We start from the raw sequence: 13,654 nt of genomic DNA on the forward strand, positions 1-13,654 counted from the left end.
TTTGTAAGATATTCGAAGAACGTTCCAAGAATGTCTTGGTTTATAAGAGACTTTCGTTTGAAAGATGGGGGATATCACATTGGGAAACCCATAAGTTACGATGTGTTTACTTTGACGCATATATTGCGGGGAACCCAAATGCTATTTTACGCAACGGGTTAAGAAATTATTTTGACTCAATATATCCGAATATTGGACTTCGTGATTTAGAAAAAGCGGCTAACATGCAACATAAAGAAGCATGTTATGCTTACGGATTAGTAATGTTCGCTTCTCACCAAAGTGAGAACAAGAACATCGGGCTACAACTATTAATCAAAACGTTTCCACAAGTGACGGAGTCGGTAATTGGGGTAAGAAATGAGGTTTTTAGATTATTACGGGACTGTTGGACATTACGTAACCCTCGTCCCTTTGACGACGTTACAACACGCTGTCTTATCAACGGCCATAACGGTTATGTTGCACAAGACCAAGGATGGGAAGTAGTCCTAGTAAAACCAGAATGCATGGCTTGTTTCTGGACGTATGAATTACGTGTCTTTATTGCCTTTGCTGAACGACTTGTGTACTAGCTAGAATTATCTTCACAACTATCTTGTATCAAAGTTATTGTGTGCTATATTTCATGCTTTATGTAAAATAAGCGGTATTGTAAGTTTGTAAAATATTGTATAAAAGTTTGAACGCGAAATATTATTATAATCAGTTTTTCATATAGAATTGTAGTAGTTGAATTGTATATTAGCTACTAAGTATGAACTTAACGGGTAGGTACTACCCGAATTTAAACTTATAAAACGCTAATATGAAGAAAAAGCTTTTATAAATGAGTTCATATTATGCTACGAAATACTATTAACTACTCTTAATATTCTGTATGATTAACTTGTTCCATTTAACTATTTTGAAGGAAATGGCACCGACTACTCGACACACCGTGAATATGAATGAAGAGGAATTCCGTACTTTTCTAGCTTCAAACATAGCAGCAGTACAGGCTGCGCTACATACCAACAATAACCTTGGATCTAGCAGTACAGGAAATCGTGTAGGATGCACCTACAAAGAATTCACTGCCTGCAAACCTTTGGAATTTGATGGAACCGAAGGACCGATCGGATTGAAACGGTGGACCGAGAAGGTCGAATCGGTGTTTGCCATAAGTAAGTGTACTGAAGAGGACAAAGTGAAGTACGCTACGCATACCTTCACAGGTTCTGCGTTAACATGGTGGAATACCTATCTAGAGCAAGTGGGACAAGACGATGCGTACGCACTACCGTGGTCAGCATTCAAGCACTTGATGAACGAGAAGTACCGTCCCAGAACCGAGGTCAATAAGCTCAAGACAGAACTTAGAGGGTTACGAACCCAAGGATTTGATATTACCACGTACGAAAGACGATTCACAGAATTGTGCCTATTGTGTCCGGGAGCATTCGAAGATGAGGAAGAGAAGATCGACGCGTTTGTGAAAGGATTACCGGAAAGAATCCAAGAAGATATAAGTTCACACGAGCCCGCCTCCATACAACAGGCATGTAGAATGGCTCACAAACTCGTGAACCAAATTGAAGAAAGAATTAAAGAACAGACTGCTGAAGAGGCCAATGTGAAGCAAGTCAAAAGAAAGTGGGAGGAAAACGGTGATAAGAATCACCAATACAACAGCAACAGCAATTACAACAATAATCGCAACAATTATCCCAACAATCGCAACATCAATCGCAACTACAACAAACGGCCCAACAACAACAACAACAACAACAACAGCAACTACAACAATCATCCCAACAACAATAATAACCGCAACAACAACAACAATCAGAAGCAGCTATGCCAAAGGTGTGAAAAGAATCACTCGGGGTTCTGCACCAAATTTTGCAACAAGTGTAAAAGAAATGGTCATAGCGCGGCGAAGTGTGAGGTCTACGGACCAGGGGTTAATAGAACGAAAGGAACAAATGGTGTCGGAACGAGTAATGGCGGAGCAAGTAGTGTCGGAGCAAGTTATGCCAATGTAGTTTGTTATAAATGTGGAAAACCGGGCCACATTATTAGAAATTGCCCGAACCAGGAGAACACGAATGGACAAGGCCGTGGAAGAGTTTTCAATATTAATGCGGCAGAGGCACAGGAAGACCCGGAGCTTGTTACGGGTACGTTTCTTATTGACAATAAATCTGCTTACGTTTTATTTGATTCGGGTGCGGATAGAAGCTATATGAGTAGAGATTTTTGTGCTAAATTAAGTTGTCCATTGACGCCTTTGGATAGTAAATTTTTACTCGAATTAGCAAATGGTAAATTAATTTCAGCAGATAATATATGTCGAAATCGAGAAATTAAACTGGTTAGCGAAACATTTAAGATTGATTTGATACCAGTAGAGTTAGGGAGTTTTGATGTGATAATCGGTATGGACTGGTTGAAAGAAGTGAAAGCGGAGATCGTTTGTTACAAAAATGCAATTCGCATTATACGAGAAAAAGGAAAACCCTTAATGGTGTACGGAGAAAAGGGCAACACGAAGCTACATCTTATTAGTAATTTGAAGGCACAAAAACTAATAAGAAAAGGTTGCTATGCTGTTCTAGCACACGTCGAGAAAGTACAAACTGAAGAAAAGAGCATCAATGATGTTCCCGTCGCAAAAGAATTTCCCGATGTATTTCCGAAAGAATTACCGGGACTACCCCCACATCGATCCGTTGAATTTCAAATAGATCTTGTATCAGGAGCTGCACCAATAGCTCGTGCTCCTTACAGACTCGCACCCAGCGAGATGAAAGAACTGCAAAGCCAATTACAAGAACTTTTAGAGCGTGGTTTCATTCGACCAAGCACATCACCGTGGGGAGCTCCTGTTTTGTTTGTCAAGAAGAAAGATGGTACATTCAGGTTGTGTATCGACTACCGAGAGTTGAACAAACTTACCATCAAGAACCGCTACCCACTACCGAGAATCGACGACTTATTTGATCAACTACAAGGCTCGTCTGTTTATTCAAAGATTGACTTACGTTCCGGGTATCATCAAATGCGGGTGAAAGAAGATGATATTCCAAAGACTGCTTTCAGAACACGTTACGGTCATTATGAGTTTATGGTCATGCCGTTTGGTTTAACTAATGCACCAGCTGTGTTTATGGACCTTATGAACCGAGTGTGTGGACCATACCTTGACAAGTTTGTCATTGTTTTCATTGATGACATACTTATTTACTCAAAGAATGACCAAGAACACGGTGAACATTTGAGAAAGGTGTTAGAAGTATTGAGGAAGGAAGAATTGTACGCTAAGTTTTCAAAGTGTGCATTTTGGTTGGAAGAAGTTCAATTCCTCGGTCACATAGTGAACAAAGAAGGTATTAAGGTGGATCCGGCAAAGATAGAAACTGTTGAAAAGTGGGAAACCCCGAAAACTCCGAAACACATACGCCAGTTTTTAGGACTAGCTGGTTACTACAGAAGGTTCATCCAAGACTTTTCCAGAATAGCAAAACCCTTGACTGCATTAACGCATAAAGGGAAGAAATTTGAATGGAATGATGAACAAGAGAAAGCGTTTCAGTTATTGAAGAAAAAGCTAACTACGGCACCTATATTGTCATTGCCTGAAGGGAATGATGATTTTGTGATTTATTGTGACGCATCAAAGCAAGGTCTCGGTTGTGTATTAATGCAACGAACGAAGGTGATTGCTTATGCGTCTAGACAATTGAAGATTCACGAACAAAATTATACGACGCATGATTTGGAATTAGGCGCGGTTGTTTTTGCATTAAAGACTTGGAGGCACTACTTATATGGGGTCAAAAGTATTATATATACCGACCACAAAAGTCTTCAACACATATTTAATCAGAAACAACTGAATATGAGGCAGCGTAGGTGGATTGAATTATTGAATGATTATGACTTTGAGATTCGTTACCACCCGGGGAAGGCAAATGTGGTAGCCGATGCCTTGAGCAGGAAGGACAGAGAACCCATTCGAGTAAAATCTATGAATATAATGATTCATAATAACATTACTACTCAAATAAAGGAGGCACAACAAGGAGTTTTAAAAGAGGGAAATTTAAAGAATGAAATACCCAAAGGATCGGAGAAGCATCTTAATATTCGGGAAGACGGAACCCGGTATAGGGCTGAAAGGATTTGGGTACCAAAATTTGGAGATATGAGAGAAATAGTACTTAGAGAAGCTCATAAAACCAGATACTCAATACATCCTGGAACGGGGAAGATGTACAAGGATCTCAAGAAACATTTTTGGTGGCCGGGTATGAAAGCCGATGTTGCTAAATACGTAGGAGAATGTTTGACGTGTTCTAAGGTCAAAGCTGAGCACCAGAAACCATCAGGTCTACTTCAACAACCCGAAATCCCGGAATGGAAATGGGAAAACATTACCATGGATTTCATCACTAAATTGCCAAGGACTGCAAGTGGTTTTGATACTATTTGGGTAATAGTTGATCGTCTCACCAAATCAGCACACTTCCTACCAATAAGAGAAGATGACAAGATGGAGAAGTTAGCACGACTGTATTTGAAGAAAGTCGTCTCCAGACATGGAATACCAATCTCTATTATCTCTGATAGGGATGGCAGATTTATTTCAAGATTCTGGCAGACATTACAGCAAGCATTAGGAACTCGTCTAGACATGAGTACTGCCTATCATCCACAAACTGATGGGCAGAGCGAAAGGACGATACAAACGCTTGAAGACATGCTACGAGCATGTGTTATTGATTTCGGAAACAGTTGGGATCGACATCTACTGTTAGTAGAATTTTCCTACAACAACAGCTACCATTCAAGCATTGAGATGGCGCCGTTTGAAGCACTTTATGGTAGAAAGTGCAGGTCTCCGATTTGTTGGAGTGAAGTGGGGGATAGACAGATTACGGGTCCGGAGATTATACAAGAAACTACCGAGAAGATCATCCAAATTCAACAACGGTTGAAAACCGCCCAAAGTCGACAAAAGAGCTACGCTGACATTAAAAGAAAAGATATAGAATTTGAAATTGGAGAGATGGTCATGCTTAAAGTTGCACCTTGGAAAGGCGTTGTTCGATTTGGTAAACGAGGGAAATTAAATCCAAGGTATATTGGACCATTCAAGATTATTGATCGTGTCGGACCAGTAGCTTACCGACTAGAGTTACCTCAACAACTCGCGGCTGTACATAACACTTTCCACGTCTCGAATTTAAAGAAATGTTTTGCTAAAGAAGATCTCACTATTCCGTTAGATGAAATCCAAATCAACGAAAAACTTCAATTCATCGAAGAACCCGTAGAAATAATGGATCGTGAGGTTAAAAGACTTAAGCAAAACAAGATACCAATTGTTAAGGTTCGATGGAATGCTCGTAGAGGACCCGAGTTCACCTGGGAGCGTGAAGATCAGATGAAGAAGAAATACCCGCATCTATTTCCAGAAGATTCGTCAACACCTTCAACAGCTTAAAATTTCGGGACGAAATTTATTTAACGGGTAGGTACTGTAGTGACCCGAACTTTTCCATGTTTATATATATTAATTGAGATTGATATTTACATGATTAAATGTTTCCAACATGTTAAGCAATCAAACTTGTTAAGACTTGATTAATTGAAATAGGTTTCATATAGACAATTGACCACCCAAGTTGACCGGTGATTCACGAACGTTAAAACTTGTAAAAACTATATGATGACATATATATGGTTATATATATAGTTAACATGATATTATGATATGTAAACATATCATTAAGTATATTAACAATGAACTACATATGTAAAAACAAGACTACTAACTTAATGGTTTTGAAACGAGACATATATGTAACGATTATCGTTGTAACGACATTTAATGTATATATATCATATTAAGAGATATTCGTACATCATAATATCATGATAATATAATAATTTAAAATCTCTTTTGATACTATAAACATTGGGTTAACAACATTTAACAAGATCGTTAACCTAAAGGTTTCAAAACAACATTAACATGTAACGACTAACGATGACTTAACGACTCAGTTAAAATGTATATACATGTAGTGTTTTAATATGTATTCATACACTTTTGAAAGACTTCAAGACACTTATCAAAATACTTCTACTTAACAAAAATGCTTACAATTACATCCTCGTTCAGTTTCATCAACAATTCTACTCGTATGCACCCGTATTCGTACTCGTACAATACACAGCTTTTAGATGTATGTACTATTGGTATATACACTCCAATGATCAGCTCTTAGCAGCCCATGTGAGTCACCTAACACATGTGGGAACCATCATTTGGCAACTAGCATGAAATATCTCATAAAATTACAAAAATATGAGTAATCATTCATGACTTATTTACATGAAAACAAAATTACATATCCTTTATATCTAATCCATACACCAACGACCAAAAACACCTACAAACACTTTCATTCTTCAATTTTATTCATCTAATTGATCTCTCTCAAGTTCTATCTTCAAGTTCTAAGTGTTCTTCATAAATTCCAAAAGTTCTAGTTTCATAAAATCAAGAATACTTTCAAGATTGCTAGCTCACTTCCAATCTTGTAAGGTGATCATCCAACCTCAAGAAATCTTTGTTTCTTACAGTAGGTTATCATTCTAATACAAGGTAATAATCATATTTAAACTTTGGTTCAATTTCTATAACTATAACAATCTTATTTCAAGTGATGATCTTACTTGAACTTGTTTTCGTGTCATGATTTTGCTTCAAGAACTTTGAGCCATCCAAGGATCCATTGAAGCTAGATCCATTTTTCTCTTTTCCAGTAGGTTCATCCAAGGAACTTAAGGTAGTAATGATGTTCATAACATCATTCGATTCATACATATAAAGCTATCTTATTCGAAGGTTTAAACTTGTAATCACTAGAACATAGTTTAGTTAATTCTAAACTTGTTCGCAAACAAAAGTTAATCCTTCTAACTTGACTTTTAAAATCAACTAAACACATGTTCTATATCTATATGATATGCTAACTTAATGATTTAAAACCTGGAAACACGAAAAACACCGTAAAACCGGATTTACGCCGTCGTAGTAACACCGCGGGCTGTTTTGGGTTAGTTAATTAAAAACTATGATAAACTTTGATTTAAAAGTTGTTATTCTGGGAAAATGATTTTTATTATGAACATGAAACTATATCCAAAAATTATGGTTAAACTCAAAGTGGAAGTATGTTTTCTAAAATGGTCATCTAGACGTCGTTCTTTCGACTGAAATGACTAACTTTACAAAAACGACTTGTAACTTATTTTTCCGACTATAAACCTATACTTTTCTGTTTAGATTCATAAAATAGAGTTCAATATGAAACCATAGCAATTTGATTCACTCAAAACGGATTTAAAATGAAGAAGTTATGGGTAAAACAAGATTGGATAATTTTTCTCATTTTAGCTACGTGAAAATTGGTAACAAATCTATTCCAACCATAACTTAATCAACTTGTATTGTATATTATGTAATCTTGAGATACCATAGACACGTATACAATGTTTCGACCTATCATGTCGACACATCTATATATATTTCGGAACAACCATAGACACTCTATATGTGAATGTTGGAGTTAGCTATACAGGGTTGAGGTTGATTCCAAAATATATATAGTTTGAGTTGTGATCAATACTGAGATACGTATACACTGGGTCGTGGATTGATTCAAGATAATATTTATCGATTTATTTCTGTACATCTAACTGTGGACAACTAGTTGTAGGTTACTAACGAGGACAGCTGACTTAATAAACTTAAAACATCAAAATATATTAAAAGTGTTGTAAATATATTTTGAACATACTTTGATATATATGTATATATTGTTATAGGTTCGTGAATCAACCAGTGGCCAAGTCTTACTTCCCGACGAAGTAAAAATCTGTGAAAGTGAGTTATAGTCCCACTTTTAAAATCTAATATTTTTGGGATGAGAATACATGCAGGTTTTATAAATGATTTACAAAATAGACACAAGTACGTGAAACTACATTCTATGGTTGAATTATCGAAATCGAATATGCCCCTTTTTATTAAGTCTGGTAATCTATGAATTAGGGAACAGACACCCTAATTGACGCGAATCCTAAAGATAGATCTATTGGGCCTAACAAACCCCATCCAAAGTACCGGATGCTTTAGTACTTCGAAATTTATATCATATCCGAAGGGTGTCCCGGAATGATGGGGATATTCTTATATATGCATCTTGTTAATGTCGGTTACCAGGTGTTCACCAAATGAATGATTTTTATCTCTATGTATGGGATGTGTATTGAAATATGAAATCTTGTGGTCTATTATTATGATTTGATATATATAGGTTAAACCTATAACTCACCAACATTTTTGTTGACGTTTTAAGCATGTTTATTCTCAGGTGATTATTAAGAGCTTCCGCTGTCGCATACTTAAATAAGGACGAGATTTGGAGTCCATGCTTGTATGATATTGTGTAAAAACTGCATTCAAGAAACTTATTTTGTTGTAACATATTTGTATTGTAAACCATTATGTAATGGTCGTGTGTAAACAGGATATTTTAGATTATCATTATTTGATAATCTACGTAAAGCTTTTTAAACCTTTATTGATGAAATAAAGGTTATGGTTTGTTTTAAAATGAATGCAGTCTTTGAAAAACGTCTCATATAGAGGTCAAAACCTCGCAACGAAATCAATTAATATGGAACGTTTTTAATCAATAAGAACGGGACATTTCAGATTACGATTGTTTATGTGATTGTAACCAGGTGGTGCATTTCTTTGATTTTGATTTGGAAAATTCCGGTTATTTTGGTAACCTGAATTTCCTCCGTGGTAATTGTTGTTTGAACTTGAAGGTCCCCCTATTTGATAACTGTTGACAGGAGGGTATTTCCGGTTCATTGCATCAACTGCCAGAAAGTCGTTAAAATTCATTTCACCTTTACGCAAGTAACCTAAGAAATTTGCTTGCTCTTCCATTGTCGTTTGGTCGCAATCTCGAGTGAGATGGGGACCTTGGCACAATTCACACCCTACCCTGATAGCGTGCATTTCTTTGGTTACCTTCTCAATTTGCCTTACTTGATTTGCCAATTGAACTTTTAATGCAGCGATTTCATCGTTGCTTTCGACATTAGCAACTGTTGATGATCTAGAGAACTCCATCTCTTGATGCCAATTGTGAGAATGGGCTGCTATATCGGCAATTATTGTGTGAGCGTCTTCGGGCATTTTTTTCATGATTGATCCTCCTGCTGCAACATCTATTTCCTTTCAGGTAGCCACATTGACTCCTTTGTAGAATATTTGGACCTTTTGGAATGTATTCAACCCGTGTTGAGGACATACCCTAAGCATTTTATTGAATCGGGTCCAAGCTTCATAAAGAGTCTCGTTAGACTTTTGCTTGAAGTGTATCACTTTGCAATTTTGCTGCTTTTGAAGCAGTGAAGAATTCTGACAAAAAGTTGTCCATCATGTCATTCCAATCTTCAATATACCCTTCCGGTAATGAGTCTAGCCAATCTCTTGCATCATCCTTTAGGGACCATGGAAAGATTTTTAAACATGCAACTTCATCGGAGACATCTTTGATTTTGAAAAGCTTGCAAATGCTTACAAACTTACGAATATGCTCGTTAGCATCCTCATTTGGGGCTCCACCGAATTGGCATGTATTAGTCACCATGTGGAGAAATTGGCCCTTTATTTCAAAACTATCAGTCATCGTAGGCTGAACAATTGCGTGGCCCTGACCTATTCTTGTTGCCTTCATTAATGCATCCATCGTTTGATTTGTATCAGTCATCTCTTCCTCTTCTTTAATAACGGGCTCGATGATTGGCTGAACAATTGGTTCAGAGTTAGAATCTAATGAAAGTGATTCTAAACCCTGAGCAAGGGATTCTACTTCTTGAGCTCTTAAGCGTTCATGAAGCTCTCTTTCAGGCTCAGGATATGAAGGAATCAAATTAGAGTTGGAAGAACATAGATTCATGCACTAATACCTATCCTGCAATCACAACACCACAAACAAACCAATTGCAAAAACACAAACTTACAATAAAAAGTAACTTTTCTAGGAATTGAATTCCTACAAAAGGATCGAATAATTCAAAGTTTATTAAAATCTTTTAACAAAACCGCTCCCCAGCAGCGGCGCCAAAAAGTTGATGTGTCAAAACGTAACCTTTAAAATGAAGACAATATGCTTAATAATTAACACATAATACAGACAACTAAAACCCGATCATGCAGTAACTAGCAAGTAAATTAACCAGTTCGATCCACAGGAAGAAGTTTGTTTTTAAGATTTTACCACGATTAATTATTCTAAAAGGGGGGTTTTATGTTTGAAGTTTTATTTTCGTTTAACGAAACAGTAAATAAATATAGTAATTAACAAGAATGAGAATGCGATGTTTACTTCTATGCTTGATAAATGACAGGGATTATTCTTCTATAATTAAAACCGTTATGTAATAGTTACAATAGAGCAGTTTATATCAATTTCACAATTTCTATAAACTTAAGAGCTATGTTTAATCAACAAGATTCTTTCGTGGTTGAATTCACATAAAACCTAGTTTACTAAAATCACTCTAAGTAAACTACATGATTGTATATCCTAAATATCGTTCAATTAACATCCTATACTCACATGTAGGTGGCTAGATCACTAGGTGTTGAAGTATAAGCTATGGTCTTTGATAAATTCACATAAACCAAGTCATAACTTACATAATTGAACTAGGATACAAAGATGATTACAACTATGGATCTTTTGAAAGAACATGGTGATTTAGATTGATTAACTAACTAGATTCAACCCGGTTAAACTCACGTGAAACCTAAATTACAACAATCACTTGAGGTAATTTCATAACTATGTTGCTTTGGAATTTATTCAATTACCGAATTAAACACATAACAAAATCACTTAAGTTATGCATTTAATCGTCTAGATTACTAGGTGTATTGAAGTATAGATTGTTTTCCTAGTTAACTCACATTAATAGGTTTGCAATCCATATAATTGAAGTAATGAACTAAGCAAGCATAACAATGGTTCTTATGGTTGAACTAGATAATTTAATCAATCAAACATATATATAACTAGCATAACATCAAAGTATAGAACAATCCCAAGCCATAAATCTTACATTGAAGCAAACACACAAGGCTTTTAGCCACAAGGCTTTTAGCCAAACATAATCATAGTAGAACTAATAGAACAGTAAATACAATTCGAATTCATGTTTAAAAGATATAGAACAAAAGTACCAATAGTGATGAATGATCCTAGCTTAATCTTGATGTTGAAAGAGTGAAGATTGACTTGCAGCCTTCCTTGAACCTTGAAAATCATATTAGAACTGAGGGAGAACGTAATAGTGAAGGTATATGAAGTATGTGACCAAAGGCTCTCTTAAATAGGCTAAAAAGTTAGGTAAAATGGCCAGAAATTGACCAGATGCGCCGCATCTCTTTGGGATGCGCCGCATCTCTTTACGTTCAGTAGATTCCAGCTCGATTCTGCTCTCAGGACTGTCGGCAGGGGAGCAGATGCGCCGCAACTGGGACAGATGTGTCGCATCTGGCTTGGATGCGCCGCATCTATCTCAGATGCGCCGCATCTGAGGCTGTTCTGGTCCAGAAGTCTTCATGCTCCGTATCTGAAACTGTCGGGAGTTATTTGGTGCATAGATGTGCCGCATCTAAGAGAGATGCGCCGCATTTGGACCTGTCTCAGTGGTTTCGGGCTGTTTTACGCGTTCAATCTTCGTTTTGACTCTGTTTTCACTGTTGGTCTTCATTTATTCATTCACAATGGACTTTTACAAATATATACGAATTACAATACATACGTACAACAATTACATACAAATGGAACAACTTTGGATCGAAATAACGGCAATAAACATGTATAATTTTAGCGTTATCATCATGCTTAAGGTATCACCTTGGAAAGGTGTTGTTTGATTTGGTAAACAGGGGAAACTAAATCTAAGGTACATTGGACCATTCAAAATTATAGATCGTGTCGGACTAGTAGCTTACCGACTTGAATTACCTCAACAACTCGCCGGCGTACATGATACTTTTCACGTATCGAATCTGAAGAAATGCTTAGCCAAAGAAGATCTCACTATTCCTTTAGACGAAATTCAAATCAATGAAAAACTTCAATTCATTGAAGAACCCGTCGAAATAATGGATCGTGAGGTTAAAGGACTTAAGCAAAACAAAATACCAATCGTTAAGGTTCGATGGAATGCTCGCAGAGGACCTGAGTTCACCTGGGAGCGTGAAGATCAGATGAAGAAGAAATACCCGCACTTATTTCCAAAAGATGTGTCAACACCTCCAACTGCTTAAAATTTCGAGACGAAATTTATTTAACGGGTAGGTACTGTAGTGACCCGAACTTTTTCATGATTATATATTATATGAGATTAATATTTACATGAATAAATGTTTCCAACATGTTAAGCAATCAAACTTGTTAAGACTTGATTAATTAAAATGAGTTTATGTAGACAATTGACCACCCCGTTTGCCTGATGATTCACGAACGTCATAACTTGTGATAATTATATAATCGTTTTATTTTTTTATGATGTAAGTTTTTATTTTATATATATATATATATATATATATATATATATATATATATATATAAATATATATAAGAAGAAATACAATAAATCAAAGATGTACAACTAAAACACTATTTGCTACAGTAAAATACTATTTGCTACAGTAGAATACTATTTTCTACAGTAAAATACTATTTACTACAGTAAACACTATTTACTACAGTGCACTATTTACTCGTATTCAATCCGTATTCGTACTTGTACAATACACAACTTCTAAATGTATATACTATTGGTATATACACTTCAATGATCAGCTCTTAGCAGCCTTAATGAGTCACCTAAACATGTGGTATATACACTTCAATGATCTATTTTTTTTCATTTTTAGTAGGTTTATCCATAAAACCTGAGGTAGTAATGATTTTCATAACATCATTCGATTCATATATATAAAACTACCTTATTCGAAGGTTTAAACTTGTAATCACTAGAACATAGTTTAGTTAATTCTAAACTTGTTCGCAAACAAAAGTTAATCCTTCTAACTTGACTTTTAAAATCAACTAAACACATGTTCTATATCTATATGATATGCTAACTTAATGATTTAAAACCTGGAAACACGAATAACACCGTAAAACCGGACATACGCCGTCGTAGTGAAACCGGGGGCTGTTTTGGGTTAGATAATTAAAAACTATGATAAACTTTGATTTAAAAGTTGTTCTTCTGGAAAAATGATTTTTCTTATGAACATGAAACTATATCCAAAAATCATGGTTAAACTCAAAGTGGAAGTATGTTTTTCAAAATGGTCATCAAGACGTCGTTCTTTCGACTGAAATGACTACCTCTTACAAAAACGACCTGTAACTTATATTTTCGACTATAAACTTATACTTTTTCTGTTTAGATTCATAAATTTCAGTTCAATATGGAACCATAGCAACTTGAATCACTCAAAACGAATTTAAAACGAAGAAGTTATGGGTAAAACAAAATTGGATATTTT

This window comes from Rutidosis leptorrhynchoides, chromosome 3 (genome assembly GCF_046630445.1).
Source record: "Rutidosis leptorrhynchoides isolate AG116_Rl617_1_P2 chromosome 3, CSIRO_AGI_Rlap_v1, whole genome shotgun sequence".
In the NCBI taxonomy this organism is placed as follows: domain Eukaryota; kingdom Viridiplantae; phylum Streptophyta; class Magnoliopsida; order Asterales; family Asteraceae; genus Rutidosis; species Rutidosis leptorrhynchoides.